Source organism: Salvia splendens, chromosome 21, assembly GCF_004379255.2.
Source record: "Salvia splendens isolate huo1 chromosome 21, SspV2, whole genome shotgun sequence".
Taxonomy (NCBI): Eukaryota; Viridiplantae; Streptophyta; class Magnoliopsida; order Lamiales; family Lamiaceae; genus Salvia; species Salvia splendens.
In genome coordinates, this window is record NC_056052.1 from 18,969,564 (window position 1) to 18,987,275 (window position 17,712).

Sequence of the window (17,712 nt, forward strand, 5' to 3'; positions counted from 1 at the left end):
GGAATGTGGAACCTACCTATCATGAGACGGACCAAAATAACAAAATGTGACTCTTATTATGGGACGGATGGGGTATTTTAATAAGTATTAAGAAAAACATTGGCGTGCCGAGAGCATGCAGTGCCACTGCTCGTCGCATTTATTTTTGCGTTGATTTCACATGCGCAGATCGCTGTCTTCATATTGCAAAAACATTGGCGTGCCACGACGTGTATTTTCAGCAGCATCCTGATTGTGGTGGACGAAATTAGCTATTGACGCTGAAGAAGTGCACAACCGCTGTTAGGTAGCTGCCGCACGGAGTGGCACTATATCAGATGACTATCTCCATGTCGCTAACACGATCAAATGCGAGTGTGTCAAGTAATTTTTCGTGAGGTCGTTGAAGTCTTTCGTGATGACAGTAACATACTCCTATAAAGGGAGTACTTCTCAAAAGCAAAAGTAATGTCAAGTTCAAACTTAAATTTACATCTCAATATAGAGAAAATCAAAACTACAACATAAAAAGGAATAAAATAAGTTAAAGGTAGACTGACGAAGAGAGTTTTATGACGAATCAACACTCCTCTGAACACACACGGAGCCATGAGACGCACACAGTTTTTTACGCTGGGAGGGAGTTTAGAAGCGTTGGCCTCATTGACATCCATAATACTACCTCCATTCAAAAAAATAGACGAAGTTGTAAATGACATGAGCTTTAATACGCGGTTAGTAAAGTAAGGGAGAGGGAGGGAAAAAGTGGTGAAAATAGTATTAATGGATTGTGGGTCCATATTTAGAATGATGTGTAAGATTAATATTTGTTTAAAAATCTTTCTATATTTAGAATTAGTCTAATTTTAGTGGACGACCCAAAATGACAGAATTAATCTATTTTTTGTGGACGGATGCAGTACTAAGCATGCTGAAAACCCGTAACTTAGGGAGTTCACAATTGGGCAAATTGCCAAAAAAAATCAAGTATGGTCAAATTCCGGTCAATCTCGCAACTTAAAAAAATATCCAATTATATCATAACTTTGACAATTTTCTTAATCGTCGTATGGTAAAAAATATATTAAACGACATCGTTTAAGTAGTAAAATGTTTAGTCCGTATAATATTTCCGTTTGGCATATCATAAATTCCCTCAATTTTAAGATTACGTAACAACTGAGAAATATGTCAAAATTAAAATATAGTCCGTTATATTTTAAAATTACGGAATTGACCCGAATTAAACCAAACTTTATCATTATTCTAACAATTTGCACTTCACAAAATTTATGAAATTAATTTCAAATAAGTTAGAGATACACAATAATGTGAGAAAACAAGCGATGCATTAATGTTATCTCTAACTTCTCACTACATGTGTATTGTATATCTCAGCGCGTGTCTCTCCTACACAGTAGACTCAATACTAGAGAGAGACTCTGTAGACTTGGTGTTACTGGGATTGAGAATGACCGGTGTGTTTTGTGCAGGGAAGAAACTGAATCTATTGAACATTTGTTCTTTGCGTGCAAACCATCTAGCAGCATGTGGTATTTCTGTTGTGACCGATGGAATATCTCATTGTGTCTCCCCAACCACCCAAAAGAATGCTTGCTTTCTTAGATGGGTACTCCTTTCAAGAGATTTGAAAAAATCCTGTGAACATCTATGTTCTATGTCATCTTGCTGTCAATTTGGGACATCCGAAATAAGGTTGCATTTCAAAATTTCAAACCGAATTGGGAATTTGAGAAAAAATGGCTCATTTGGCATCTTGGCACTTTGGCAAAAGGATGGTGTCCAAACTTCATATTCTCCCCGAAGCTTTGTTTTGAGAGTCTGGACCGTATTAGAGAATGGCAAGCCCCAAGAAAGTCATGAAGTGGTACGTTTTGAGTTATGGTTCTTGTGTGGCTTTTTCTTTGTGCTTGCCTATGTCTTTTTTATTTTGGTGCTTGGGTTGATATCATGTTGTCCTTTTAATTCTTCTTTCTGCTTTGTCTTTGTTTTTTATTTTTGGCTTTCGATTGACTAGTTGGTGGTGCTTAGTCCTAGGAGTTTGGAAGTTTGATGATAAACTCATGTTTTGATAGGTTTAATTGGTCATAAAGTGTGTGTAATGTGGAAGTTTGATGCTAAACTCATGTTCTTGGTCGAAGCGTGAGGAAGAGGTTATGATCATGGCACTACACGACACTGTTGCAAGTGGTTGGAGGGCAGACAATTCCGACCCGGTCACTCGACTATGATCTACCAGGTACTAAAACGGGAGATCCCTAATACCCAGCTGAAAGTCGTGCTACACATCAACTCCAAGATCAGCACCTGGAAGCGAGATTACCACTCGCTGTCCCTCATCCTTAGTCGTAGCAGGATCGGGTTTAACTCAGATGGTAGGCACAGGATTGAGTGTAACGACGAACAATGGGCTCAAATTGTGAAGGCATGCCTGCGTGAGCTTTATCCCCATTACACCCGTGCTATTTTGTAACCTTTAAACTACTATCTATGTCAATAACCATGCGAAACATATGCGGTACAAAGCATAGTCGTACTACATTGATTGGCAGAAAGATCGAGCTGCTGGTGGGAAGTATCTCCACGCTCGCGACGCATCCATAGCCGATGAATCACAGCCCACTATGAGTCCATACCACCTTGATGACTTCTTCACAGAGGAACAGATCCAAGAGGGCCTCTAGTATGACTGGGTGGGGTTTGACGCAGTGGGGAGAGCGGCACTAAGAGTGTACCAAGTCCAATGGCTTCTAAAAAAGCAATTCGTAAGCGCAAGCCTGAAGGTGTGCTAGAGTCGATGTTGGAGGCGATGACAAAGATGAATGAGGATACTAGTGAATGCCTTAAGATACTGTCCACGCCCTTCAGGTACAATTTCAATTTGAGTGCGAAGCGCGTTGAAGTCACTAAATTGCTAGACGGTATCCCAGAAATCACCAAGAAACAGAAGTTCATGGCGTGAGACATTCTTGTTAAGGAGCCTGAGCATCTGGACCTCTTCATCGGGGAGTATGTACACAAACCGGAGGAACCTGTCGCACACAGCTAGTGTGTTCATAGCGATTTCACCTTTTCTTGACCTATATCGAGGAGCATCAGCTATACTAACACGGACGTTAATGTAGGTCCCGTCCAATGCATCAAGGCACCCATGTGTCAAATAATGGTTATTTGTCAATGATTCATTTACCTGAAACCATTTCCACCTTGGGTCATCACAGCTATCATCCACCGGAGATGGTTCCACAAAGAGGGTTTGTGTAGATGAATCATGCATTGCATGACGTCATGGACTTAACAGCTCACAGTTTGCTTAGACCAAATGAAGTTGAACCCAACTACACGAGTTTTGGTGTGGTGGGCAAGAGTGCTAAGGAACATTGCTACTTGCTCCTCCACACGAACATACCTTTGGTCTACCAAACCACACCTATCACGGAATATGCGACACAAACAGTCAAAGGCATTGCGGTCCATCCGGAGGTTATTGATGCAACCCACGTCCGCGAGTCCAGTAAGCCGGTTCATATGTCTCACTTGCACCGACATTTTGGTTGCCATGTTGTATATGACACGAGTCTGCTCCTCCCGGGTATTTCCGAAATGTTCAACATGCTGCTCACCATATTCAACATAGCGAGTAGTTTTGTCGATGGTCACGGATAATGTCCTCTATCATAACTACTGCGGCTTCCATCTCATTAAGCTTTTTTTCCTTCCCTCTTCCATCCTGCAAAGCAGGGATGCAAAACACTGAGGGAGTATCTTGATGCAACAAAAAAGGGAATGATAGTGCACAAAATTTACAAGTAAGGGGACCACATTATGCATTCACGGGATGATTCAACTACGAACATCAAACAACAGATGAACAAAGTATTACACGACCATATACACAAGCAAACAACCCAGGTACTCAACAAGATAAATGACCATCCTCTGAAGATTATGAAAAAATAAGTGGATAATAACTTACAAACTACTCAGATTTGAATAAGCATATCTTAACAAGTCGATGACTTCCCGTGAGTTAATGTGTTTTAGAATGGGACAACCGTCTCCCAATTTACATAATGAAAAATTCAAATATGAGATAAATTAATGGGGATGAATCATATGGGCGGTGGATTGAATTTGAGGGTCGTCGGCTGCTGCCTGATGTACAAGAATCATATGTGCGACGGACTGAATTTGAGGAAATGAAATCAATTAAGCAAACCGAACAGATTGAGGCGACATAAATTAAGCAAACCCAACACATCGAAAGTAAAACTCAACAGATCGAGATGAAATCAATTAATCGTAGATTTCACAAAAACCTGAGTCGGATTTCAATTCCACTATGACCGTCAGTCTGAATTTGAGGAGACGGCGATGTCGATACCGTCAATTGGAGAAATAGAACTGGCTAAAACAGTGGGCGGCGGGAACAATGATTGCTTCGATCGAAGAGACCTGAGGGTAAAAATGGTCAAATAAAATATTTTCAGCACAAGCGAGAAACGACGTCCCCTAATACCTACTCTTGAGCGTGATTGTGTTATCAGGAAGACATAGACATTAGTATGTGTGGGGTAGAAACCCGCTTTTTTAAAATCTATTTTAACTCGAGCATCGCCTATGTACTTGTTGCATTGCATGCATAGCTAGTACATGTTTAATTATCCTTTGAATGTGGATGCCTGTCTGATCTGCTTAAGTGATAGTTAAACTGTTAAAACCACAAACTCGAAAATATGAAGCGATAATTACAACATGTTTGTATATGGCCTCCATAAAATTGATCTAAGTACGAAGTAGTGACCGACCTGTCTTTACGGAAGGAACATTACCAGTTTGTATGTTTAGATTTCTCTAGATAAAGGTTATTAAAATCGTAAAATTAGTTTTTCAGTAATATCGCGACTGGTCTTTACTGGAGCAATATCACTGTGAAATTATAAGGACTTGTATTTTAATAATGCTTAGAGGGAGCTATAGGAGGAGATGCTTGTCCGGTTCGACCTTTCTTTAGAGGAGTTCACGCAAAAGTGAGGAAACCTTAGTGCTTAATTTTATGGTTAAAACGCTTTAGCAATATTAGTCAGCCATGCCATTCTTATGGTCTCTGGACTATCTGTCGATATTGTGGCCAGTAAAACTAATGAATTTCTTGCATGAATAAGCCACGGCTTCCTCGTTGAAGAATGTTTGCGCTTGATTTTTGTGGATGTAAAATGGATGAATTGTTTTGTGGTTATTTGCAATTCCATGAAATTTTACATGTTTATATTATTGGTGTTTATTCTCAGCTTGAACGAAAGATGATTACAACTTGGGATATTTATTATGCGATACTTAGTTCGAGGAAGCATGACTCTGAATTATATAAGGAATGAAAAAATAGACTCGATGTTGACCTCTTGGTCAATGACTTGAAGTTAGTTCTCAATGAGGACCGTCCTCCAATATTCCATCTACAAAATGAGGACAAGGAATTGCACGCTCGATGGCATACCGCGGATTGTCATCTCAAGGGGTTTCTGTTGGCCACTATTGGCAATGCCCTTGAGAGGTTTGACGAACCCAATAGGCCATTGATCAACAAACCTAAGTGGTTTGAAGAAGTGTCCTCTAAGGCAAGAGCTGGACTTGCTGTGAAGCATTTGAGGAATGAAGTATTGGAAGATGGCCAAGATGTGGGAAATTATGTCCTAGTCATGCATGGCTACTTTCATGAACTTCTCTTGTTAGGGGGAAAATTGACCTAGAAACCCGACAGATAATGATCCTTGATGGGCTTCCAAATAGCTATAATGAAGTCAGAAATGAAATTTTGTTTAGCGACAAGTCGATTTCAATTCTGGAGCTTTATAACAAGCTTGTAAATGCTCAAGAAGAGATGGAGAAAATGGGTGGTCTTTGAAGGGACTATGTTCAAGTCAGCAGAAGTTTATTTTTGCTTATATTTACAAATGTTGAATTTTGGGGTTTCGATATTTTTGGATATTGTTTTTTATGTCAAATTAGATTATTGGTTTGGAATTATATTCCTAGATTATCAATGGCCATTTTGGATTATCAATATCGTTTTATAATGCTTGCATTAGTAGAAAAATGAATTTTGATTATCCGATTAACAATGACATCTAATGAAACCAAGTTTAATATCAAAATGTTTACTTGTTGTTATACTTGTTGATTCAATTATTAAGAGGTTTTACTTCTATTTTCGTTGATTATTAAGTTTCTTTAATCCTTTAAGTTTTGAACCATTATTTTGTCAATGAATCAATAGAACCTTTATGTTCGACATGGATTCAAAGCAAAATAAAATGATCTTTTGATCGCGTTTGTTCAAATAAGGATACAAAAATCATCGCAATAATTGATTACAAGACAAGCAAATTAATTCAACTAGTCACAAGAAAAATATTTATTTTAAATACTAGAAAGTCTTGTATAGTAAATATAGTGTGCACATTAAATTTATTTTAATGTTCCAAGCCAAGAGTTAACTATTTAAATAGTTGGTGTTTTATTTATTTTGTTGTGAAAGTGATAATTAAAATAGTGGGAGTTTTTTTCTCAAGAATAGCTCATTTTATTAAACTAGGATGAATTTAACTCCAAGCACTGTTTAATTTGTTTTAATAGCTTAAAGAATATTGAGACTTATAATTTTCTACTTTTAAAAGTGGGGGCTAAATTTTGTCTCATAAAATATTGATAAATGGAATTAAGGTAATGTTTGATAGAGTTAAAAATGGTTCACACCCTATAATGAAAGAAGTGATGATTTACACAACTTTCATAACTCTAATAACATTAAAAGTTTTCCATTTAACTATTAAAATTAGAAATACTTTGGTTTTCCAAAGAAAGTATTTCAAGTCAAAAGTCACAACAATGATTAAATAATAAACTCTTGGAATTTATGACTACAAAACAAAATGATGCAATCATTCAGTTTTATTTTGTCATAAGGACTAATTTCCAATTAGTCATTGTGGTGAAGCAATTATGTTCATACATATATTCTTATCACAATTTATATAGCAAGGATAATACCAAGTTAAATTGGGATTATACAATTAAAGTTTTTGAAATCATATTCGACATGATTAAAACTTTATATTGCTATAAGTATTCTACTTTCAATTAGTAGAAATTCAGAAGGATCAAGACTATTGGATTTTGATAGAGGAATATGTATAAGTGCACTTGAGAAAGGCACATAAAATTATTCCACTGGATCAAAGGACCTAGAAATATCTTGAATAAATAAATATGCTCCTAAGTAAGAATTAAGGATATGAATTACAAGTATATTTTCGTTTTTATGTACTCTAGCAAACTATATTGGTAGATTCTCTTATGAGAATTATAGTTTGAGTACATAAGGGCCAAATCCTGCTTTGAGTATAAGTGGGAGAAAATTGTGTGTGAATGTGTAGCACAAGGCCAATAAAACGGTTGGTATACTTGAAAGTATTCTTTGAGTATAAGTGGGAGATTGCTGGGGTTTGTATACTAAAAGATGCTTCGAGCGTACATGCCTTTGTACAGTCAGCTCATGCATGTATACAAGAAACGCCACATCCACTTGTTTACCTAATTATGAGAATAAATAATATAATATAATGGTTTATTATTGAAATATAATAAACAAGTCTAAGAGCATCCACATCGACGAGCACAAGCTCGTCCGTCCGTCCGTGCTAGCGGCGCGGATGAGCTGTCCGCCGCTGCGCTCTTGCCGCTGGCACGGCGCTGCTCGATGCATCGAGCACGTCCGTGCCAGCGAGCAGGCGACGTGGTGGCTTCCTATTGGCCAACGACATAGCCGTTGGCAATTAATTTTTTTTTAAAAAAATCAGATTTTAATTAAAAAATCCGATTAAAAATAAAAAAAATATTTTCCCACTTCCCAAAAAATTATATCCGTTTTCTACCCACTTTTAATTTATTTTTCAATTTTTTCCCCAAAAATACACATTTTCATCTATAAATACCCCCACTTCCACACCAAAAATTTACACCACACTACACAATTCTCATCTAAATTCTCTCATTTCCATTCTCAATTCTCAGTCTTTCTTTCACTCTTACTCTTACAACAAAACAATGTCCGGCCACGGCGATCACCCCCCCGGCTCCCACGGTTGGAACCCCGATTGGTTCGGTTCACAACCGTTTCCTAGTCCGGAAACAGAATATTCGGCCCCTCGTCAAACCCAAGGTTCGGAAGTTCCAGGTGGCTACCGGCCTTACCCGATCGACGACCAAGATGCCCCCAAAGGGCAATACGGGTGGACACCCGAGCCTAGAGCGAGGTCGAGCGGCCCCTCCCAAACTCCGACTCCTCATATTCGCGGTGTCCGCACACCGTACACTCCGGCGGAGATGGAGCAATTGTTCAAAGCGTTCTTGTCAATCTCCGAATATCCGGAGGTTGGCACGAACCAATCTGGCGATCATTATTGGTGGCGCATCTGTCGCCGGTACAATGAAAACCGGCCGGCTGGAACAATCGAGCGCAACGAGAGTATGGTGCGCAACGCCATATACATAGCCAACGAAGAAATCCAAAAGTTCCACGGGTATTACCTCCAGGAAGAGCGGTCGGAGCGAGGTCGACATCATCAGTTCCGCCTTGTCGACCTACCAATCCATGAACTACAAGCCGTTCAAGTACCTTAACATTTGGCAGGAGACGCAGTCGCATCTGAAGTATATGGGACGCGTAACATCCTCCTCTAGCAGCTCCTCCAAACGGTCAAGGTCGGTATCCCTATCCGACGCCGGCTCCGAAGACGTGGCTAGCCAACTTGCCGGAGCTAACTTGGGTAGCCCCGACGCCGGCCCGAGCGGTTCCCAACGCCGACCGCAAGGAAGAAAGAAGGCGGCGGCCAACCGCCGTGGCACCGCGACTCCATCCATCCCTCGCTCCCTATGTGCCACCTCAACCTCCCACGAACTCGTTGTGGGGGGTTTTGGCCCAACTCAATTTGGCGGATAGGTCAAATATGACCCCCGAGCAACTTCGATCGCATGTGGCGATGATACGGGGTCTCCAAAGATCGTTGGGGTATTGCCAGATGATGACTAGTCTTCCCCGGGGGCATTTTTAAACTTAAATTACGTAATTTTTATTTTTTAGGAGTTTAATTATGTAATTTTTATTTTTTAGGATTTTAAGTATGTAATTTTTATTTTTTAGTATTTTAATTATGCGATTTTTATTTTTTAGGAATTTAATTATGTAATTTTTAATTTTTTGGTAATTTGTAATATTATTCCGGGTATTTTTAATGTATTTTAATTTTGTGGAAATGTTTTTATTTAAATTGAATAATGGAATGGTGGGACCCTTGTGCTCGTCCTTGCGGAAGAGCACGGATGTGGGTGTTGTGCTCTTGCCTAAAAGCAGGCAGAAAAAGTGGGGCCGGGCCCACATCTGTGCTCGTTGGCAAGAGCACGGATGTGGATGCTCTAAGGCTTCTTACTAAGAAGGTTAAAGTAGGGGAATACGATAACTTTCATGTGTTCACCAATAGGGGACTTGACCAGATCTAGTAAGAAGAAAAACGAGTTCACAACCTAGATAGGCCTTGGCCACCTATTAGTATGGTTGCAGTGTTTGTGATAATTCTCTCTTACTTAAGAAGAGATTAGTAACACTGGTGTGGTAAAACATTGAAAGAATCTAATACGAAATGTATTCTTTATTGCTATCTACTGAAAGAATATATTTCAGAAAGTTTAGTATTTTCTAGTTTATCATATTAATATCAATATTGTTTATTCAGTCAGACGCCACTTTGACTTATCAATATGGGAGAGTTTGTATGTAACTCAAACATGATATCCTGGGTGGTAGTAATTGAATAACATGAAGGTATTGGAATATTATTTCATAGAATTCGCATGCTCAGTGTGGTATGATTTCATCCCCAAGAGGTGTTTGAAAAAGGAATTTATTATTCAGAAATCTGCGCAGTTGGAATTTTATTCCATGAATAATAAATAAAGTTTCAAACTAGAAATACTCTTTGGAGAATTAATTTAATTCAAGTCACATAGCATACAAAGAATTAAATTGATGGATTAAGATAATCTTAAACGCGGGAAATATTGTAAAATAAAATGGAACCCAAGTTCTTCGTAATTTGGTGATTTAGATGGGAGTGCAATATTATTCTTTAGTGGAACAAAATAATATTCCATTGATAATATATTAAATCATGGGTTAATTGATTTAATTAGATATTTATCTAATGGGTGGGCCCAATATCTAATTCACTCCATGGATCCCCATTCTAGCCCAACAAGTCTATCTTATAAATAGAGAGTGAGATGGGAAACCCTAGCACACATTACACAATTCACATCACTTTTCTCCTAACCCTAGCCGCCATCATATGCATTTTCTCTCTCCCTCTTTGCCTCGGTTTTCGTGCATTTGCACGAGGGAGAATAGGATTTTGATTTTTGTTCTTGTTCTATCCTAATTCATAGGATTAGATCAAGACAATATCGTGTTTTGTGTGGTTTTCCCAAGATCTCATTTCACCATTATTGATTCTTCGAGATCAGCCCACACGGATGAATAATCAAGAACATGGGAATAGAATGGAAGATTTGTGGTCGAGAAATCAAGGATTACCGGGAGGATCAGCAAGCAACGTCAATCCTTCAATGGATCGAGAGGTAACAATCAGATCTACATCAAATAACATGTTTATGTGTAATTTTGATGTGTTTTCTATAGAACTAGATTAATTGCATGAAAACTGGATTTAATCACATAGTCACCTAAATAGATCCGTAAGGACCTGTTTGATTTCTGTGTCTTCCGTTGCCGTAACCCCAACAATTTTTTCATTAAAACCCATATGATCCATAAATAAAACTATTTTGTGTGGACGGATAAAGTATCGCTTATAGTCTGCTTAAATCACTATATAGTTGGGCTTAATAGCTTAGCTTAAATAACTTTATAGTTGCCCAATACTGATGTATTTATAATTAGCCCAATCTATTAATAAGTATGGATAGGCCGTCACTCTCTATCTCGAGTCTAGACGTAACATTGTCCTAATTAGCAATTAACACATGATCAAAATGATAACTATATGGGTAGTATTTATTTATATTATTATTTTTTTCACATACTAATTTAATCTTAATAATTTATAGTTTTATTATATTTATTTCTTTTGAAATTCGGGGTGTTAGAGAGTGACATCTTTTTAATTATAAGTGATTATATCAAAGTTATTGTTAATTTTTAGTAGGCTTACTTTTATAAATAAAAATTACTGCTTTTTTAGAAGAAAAAATTGGAGTACGTCCCGCCCTCACAGGACTGCATTTTACGCTAGATTTTATAAAGTAGATAATTAAATTGATAGAATATATCTCTATTAAATATATATTTCAACTGAATTCGGAGAAATAATCATGGCAATTGCAATAGAGCTTTAAATAACTATGACTTAAAAATTAATTTGTTATGTTAGGCCACTTCTCGTCATTTCGAAGTTATTTGAGTCGTTTACACTGTGCACATGATTTAGGAAGGTAATGTTTAATAGTTAAATGATAAAATAGGAGAAGAAATAAAATGGAGGAGAAGAGAAAGTAAAGTAATGAAACGAAATAATCTTTATTATCTTAAAGAGAAATGACTAAAATAATGTGATATATTCCAAAATAATATACGAGTAAAGTAACTTAGGACATAAAGATTATAAAATCACCATATTGTCTATATTAGAAATATGAGAAATGTTCTGCTGCACTACTTAAATGAGCGATGAGTGAGTGACATTACCACGTCACCAATTTATTCCTCTCTTTCCTATTAATCTAGGCAACATCATTTCATTTTTCCTTCTTCAGTTATTTTCCTCTTTCTCCTCTCTTTCTCCTCTCTTTCTTCCTATTGATTTTTATTTACTTTGCATTTTTTTTTATGAAATTTTCCAATTTTCCCTCTTTCATCTACCTGATGCGCGTTTCTTTCATCTCAGTAAGTTTTAATTAGTTTCTCTCTCATAAATGATAATTGATGTAGTTCTTCGTTTTTAATTTAAATTTTCTATTGAGCTCACTGTTCTTCTCTTGCTCTTTGCCAATTTTTCCAGGATCTTTATTTCATTTTTTTCTGTCCTCGCCTGTTCTCTATATCAGACCACACAAATAATGTTGTGTTTCTGCAGTTATTATCATTAGATTTCGCATCTCTCAATTCCAGATTACTCTATCTCTATTTCCTTTAAAAATAATTGCAGAGGAAGAGAGAGGTGAGTTGAGATAATTGAGAAGTCAACTGAATCAAAAAAAATTTGGAGTTGCCAATGAATTTGGGAAGAAATTAATAGATTCTGGGAAGATTGAGATTTGCAAAGAGAGTAGCAAAGAACATATAAAGAGTCGGGAATGGTGCATTTTTCAGCGAGATTATTTCAGATTATCAGTTGCAAAACAACTAAAAGGTAGAGGGAGAGAGGAGAGAGGAGAGAGAGTGTGATGAAGAAAAAACGAAGAAACTTATGATAGAGAAAAATTGGAGAGAGAGAAAAAAATTACAGAGGAATAAATTAGTGACGTGGTAATGTCGCTCACCCATCGCTCATTTAAGGAGCGCAGCAGAACATTTCTCTTAGAAAATTACTGTGTCATATTATAAATTACTATAATATAATATTCTCACAAAATTGTCTTGAAACACACCTTGGTCAAAAATTTATTTCGACAATACTGTACACAGGTTGTTGGGGCAGAGCTAAAAGCAAAATAAATGCAAATAGATTGAGCAATTGCCATATACTAGCTTTTAAAATCACGGTTCCAATGCCATAGAGCTTTTAAATAATCACGGTTCCAAAACCTACTTGTTAAGCCCATCTCATATGCTTAGACCATCTCCAACCATTTACACCAAACTCAAACTCACTCACACCAAACAGTAGTTTACTCCAAACATTTACATAAAATTCAAAATTTACACCATTTTTGAGTTTTTGTCTCACAAAACTTTTGCAGTAACACCATATTTGGTGTTGTTTCACAAAAATACCAAAAATCACCATATTTGGTGTTGTTTCACAAAAAAAAATACCAAAAATGAATTTGAGTTTGGTATATGGTTGAAGAAGATTTCTACACCAAAACTCATTTTTTAGTATGGTTGGAGATGGTCTTATATACTTCGAAATTATCGCATTCTCTATAGTACAAATATTGCATGACATTATACATTATAATAGTTGTAGCATGCCCCCTCTATCCCACAAGAATATACACTCTTTCCTTTTTAGTTTGTCCCACAAGAATATGCACTTTCCAATTTTAGAAACTCTTTTCACTCTAATAAAGTAGAACTCATTCTCTACTAACAATACTTTAATTACTTTTTCTCTCTACCTCTCTTTTACTTTACCAATTTTACATTAAAACTCGTGCTGAGCCCAAAATGCATATTCTTTGGGGACGGAGGGAGTAATATAATTTCACAAAATCTTCTTATAACACTTTAATTTAATTTTAATTCATTCTAAATAATAGGTTTAATATTTCATTCTTTGTATAATATGTATGGCATTAAATGCTTTAGTTCTTGTAAACCGAACAGCTATACTCCCTCCGTCCCAGAAAGTTTGTCACATTTTTTTCATTTTCGTTCGTTCACAAAATTTATCTTATTTTACTTTTTACCTTTTTTTAGTGGACCTCATATTGCAGTAACTCATTCTCACTCACATTTTATTATAAAACTAATAGAATATAAAAATATGACTCATATTCCACTAACTTTTTCAACACATTTTCCATTACATTTTTTAAAACTCGTGTCTAGACAAAATGTGACAAAATTTATGAGACGAATGGAGTAATATGTATGGCATTGAATGCTTTGCTTCTAGAAGGGACCGGATTTGATGACCATTGCCCATGCTCATACGACAATATAAAATATAAGTAGTGCATACAATATCATCGTCCATCTCCAATTCTCTTTTTCTAAATTTTTATTCTCCTTCAATGGATTCAAATATGGATTTGTCATCTCTCCCAACGGAGAAATGGTTGGGAGATGATTATCTCATCCAACTTGAAGGCGTTTGGCTTTTACCACGGTTTGAGAATCCAATCAAAAGAGTGATCAATCATTACAATCCTGTTTCTAGTGATGTGATCTGGGCTACATTTCCTAAAGTAGGCATCACATGGCTCAAGTCTCTCTCCTCTACTCCATCCTGAATCGATCATCCATGCATAAGTTGGTTGGCGAACACCCCCACGAACTTGTTCCCTTCTTGGAGGCACCAGTGTTTGCAGAGGTTGATGAGTCAGCTACTCTAGCTGCCGCATCAAATGGGCCTCGATTATTTGCCACACACATACCTTATCAACTCTTGACCAAAACCCTCGATTCTAGTCAATGTAAGGTTGTTTACTTGACGCGGAACCCCAAGGACACCCTTGTTTCATTGTGGCATTTTGTGATTAAGTGGAACATGGAGAAGCCAAATCAGTCGTGGCCCCTTATGAGGCAACTGACAAGTTTTGAAGAAGAAGAAGAAGCCACGACGTTAATAAGTACAAGGAATCTCCAAAATGGTTACCATCGCCATGCAATTCATTCTTCCGAGAAGGGAAAATATAAGATTATAAAAACTATCTTTGTTAAGGGAGCACTCCCTTAACAAGATTCCGACGTCGACGAGTGATCGACGATGAGGAATAAAGATGGACACCAATTGTTAAGGGTGCACTCCCTTAACAAGATTCCGGCGACGACGAGAGGTCGACAACGGATGGATAAAAGTGGAAGTCTCGGGCTTTCCCCGAGATCAGCTCCAAGAATTGTATCAGTGGACGTCTCAGGCTCTCCATGAGATCAGCTCCGGTTTATAGTTTGCAAATAAAGAAGAGAACGAAAGAAAGAACTAGGGAAAATATTATGTATTTCTTGATTGATTAAAAAGAATAACTATAGCCCTATTTATAATATGCTAAATCAATACTAAACTAAATAAGAGAGATTCGGGGATACTCGAGAGATATTCTCGTATCAACTCCCCCTCTGTTAAAATCCACCTTGTCCTCAAGGTGGAAACCACGAAGCATGGCGAATGTCTATGATCCTCTCGTCAAGCAGCTTAGCAGGAACATCGCGCCCCACCGACTTCACACAATGGGCTAGAATTGCATTGATATGAACATACTTAACATAATCATCTTTCTATTCATCCCAGATATCGGGGCTGCACGGTAGAGCATGAGGGATGTCTGAGAGCTCAAATATTTCGAGCAGGTTGTAGTCACGGGCCCTCGCTCTCTCGTCTTCATAAACAGTCATGGCACCTCCGACGGATTCCAAACTAAGGGAAAATGGAGTGACATCGATAAGCAATAGATTCTGGAACCAAAGAGCAAAGAGACATCCCGGCTCAGAAATCAGGCCATCCAGAAACACCTCATGAAACTCCTAATGCTTATCAATCTGCATCTGCTGACCCCTTCCGAACAAAATTACAACTCCCCTCGCAGCACCCACAAGATTGGTGTTTTCACGCACAACTACAGTGAAGGTTCTCCCTCTTGCCTTAACCACGAACATATCGAACCAAGAAGGAGAAACATGGAGCTGGGGGGTGGATGGCGTGTCGTGGCGCGGAGGGATCAATCATGCATCGACGTCGAGCGATGTTGATCGATGATCCATAGCCTCCCCATGTCCATCTGTACTCTTAAATTGGAACCTATTACTTTCTCCCGTGTAGCCCAAAACTCTATCCTTCTTGAATTTCTCATTCATAGTTGGAACATTTAAATCAACAGCCACAGTCATAGATGATATTGTAACTACCTCCACACCCATATGTGCGTTTTGCAAAGATTGAGAAACAGAGGCAACAGATGGTGCAGACTGAGATATGGTCTCCTTAGGTTTTCCTTGCCTCGTCGCAACTGAAACTGGAGCATCAGCAGGCAGCGGCGCTGCCGGATGGCAGTGGCTAGTCGAACTCCAGCCGGAGAACGATTGTTGCTGTGGCGACGGTTGATCGAGCACGAGCTGCGGTGGTAGCTGCTGGTGGACCCATGAGTGGTATTCTGTGGCCGAATCTTGCTGTTGCACGTAAGAACTCAGGCCAAAATAGGCCAGTTGTTCTGGCGGCACCGAATGCGGCTGGCGGTAGGGATCAGGCTCGTATGTGGGTGGTGGTGGCGCGGGTTGACGTTGACCCAGCTTGTCCCACGCCTCATGCCCATTGTGAGATTGGTGATCGGGGAACCGGTTGCCCCATGGCTGGAGCTGCTGCGACCGCGTCGACGGCAGCAACTCCCAGGTCGAGTTTCTCTCGCGCGATGTGGGCGGCAGCTCCCACTTCGACGACTGCTGCGGCGTGAAACCAGCCCGAAACGGGCCCGACGCACAACTAGGGTTAGGGCGAAACCCCTCGGGCCGGCCCAAAAAGGCTGCGTTCGCCGGTGGCAGCGGCGTAGTGACTGATACAGCCGCAAATGACTGTGTGAACGGCAAGGGACCCTCCAGCAGGCGTGAGTGTGCGCGGCTGTGCGGTGGCTCCGGATCCGGTCGCAGCGTATGGCGTGAGGATTGGCGGCGATCATACTCGTCCATGCGAGTCTGTAGCCGAGCCATACGCGCCAGAATATGCTGGATCATCACCTTAATCGGATCGAGGGAGGACGACTAGACCGCGACAATCTGACATGAGTTCATCAATGAAAGCACCAATTGTTAAGGGAGCATTCCCTTAACAAGATTCCGACGTCGACGAGTGATCGACGATGAGGAATAAAGATGGACGTCTCGAGCTCGCCCTGAGATCAGCTCCAAGAATCGTATCAGTGGACATCTCAGGCTCTCCCTGAGATCAGCTCTGGTTTATAGTTTGCAAATAAAGAAGAGAACGAAAGAAAGAACTAGGGAAAATATTATGTATTTCTTGATTGATTAAAAAGAATAACTATAGCCCTATTTATAATAAGCAAAAGATATGAAAGGATATGCTAAATCAATACTAAACTAATAAGAGAGATTCGGGGATACTCGAGAAATATTCTCGTATCAATCTTAGTGACGAGTCTATTCAACGTATTGACACACTTACGAAAGAGAGATTTCATTCATTAGGGTTTATGTATGGGATTTAGAACCCTCTTGTTATTGTTATTTTCCCATGGAAGTCCATATTTTCATACATGTACTATTGTAATTTATTTTCATTGTTATGCATTTTATATTACATACTACTCGATCTGTCCCACTAAAGATGACCTACTTTCCTTTTTGTCTTGTCCCAACCAAGATGACTCATTACTAAAAATGGAAACACCTTTACATCTTTCTCTTACTTTACTCTATCCACTTAGCACACAAAATAAAGCTGCATAAAATCATGCGCCGCCCAAGAAAGAGGCCATCTCCCTTGGGACGGGGAGAGTATTAGGTACTACTTGGAAAATGACATCTATCCAAAGTGGTCAATTTTGTGAAGTCAAAATCACATGTCTGACTACTCGAAAGAGGTCATTATTTGCTCAAAGGCAAGACACTACACATAATGATATTGAAATGATTTTCATTGTGCTCTAAGCACGCCAGACAATAGTGCAAGGTACGGCGAAGGAGAAAATGCAGCTAAGTAGGAAGAATCGTAGCTAGATCTAGGCCGGGAGTAGCATGCGACACCC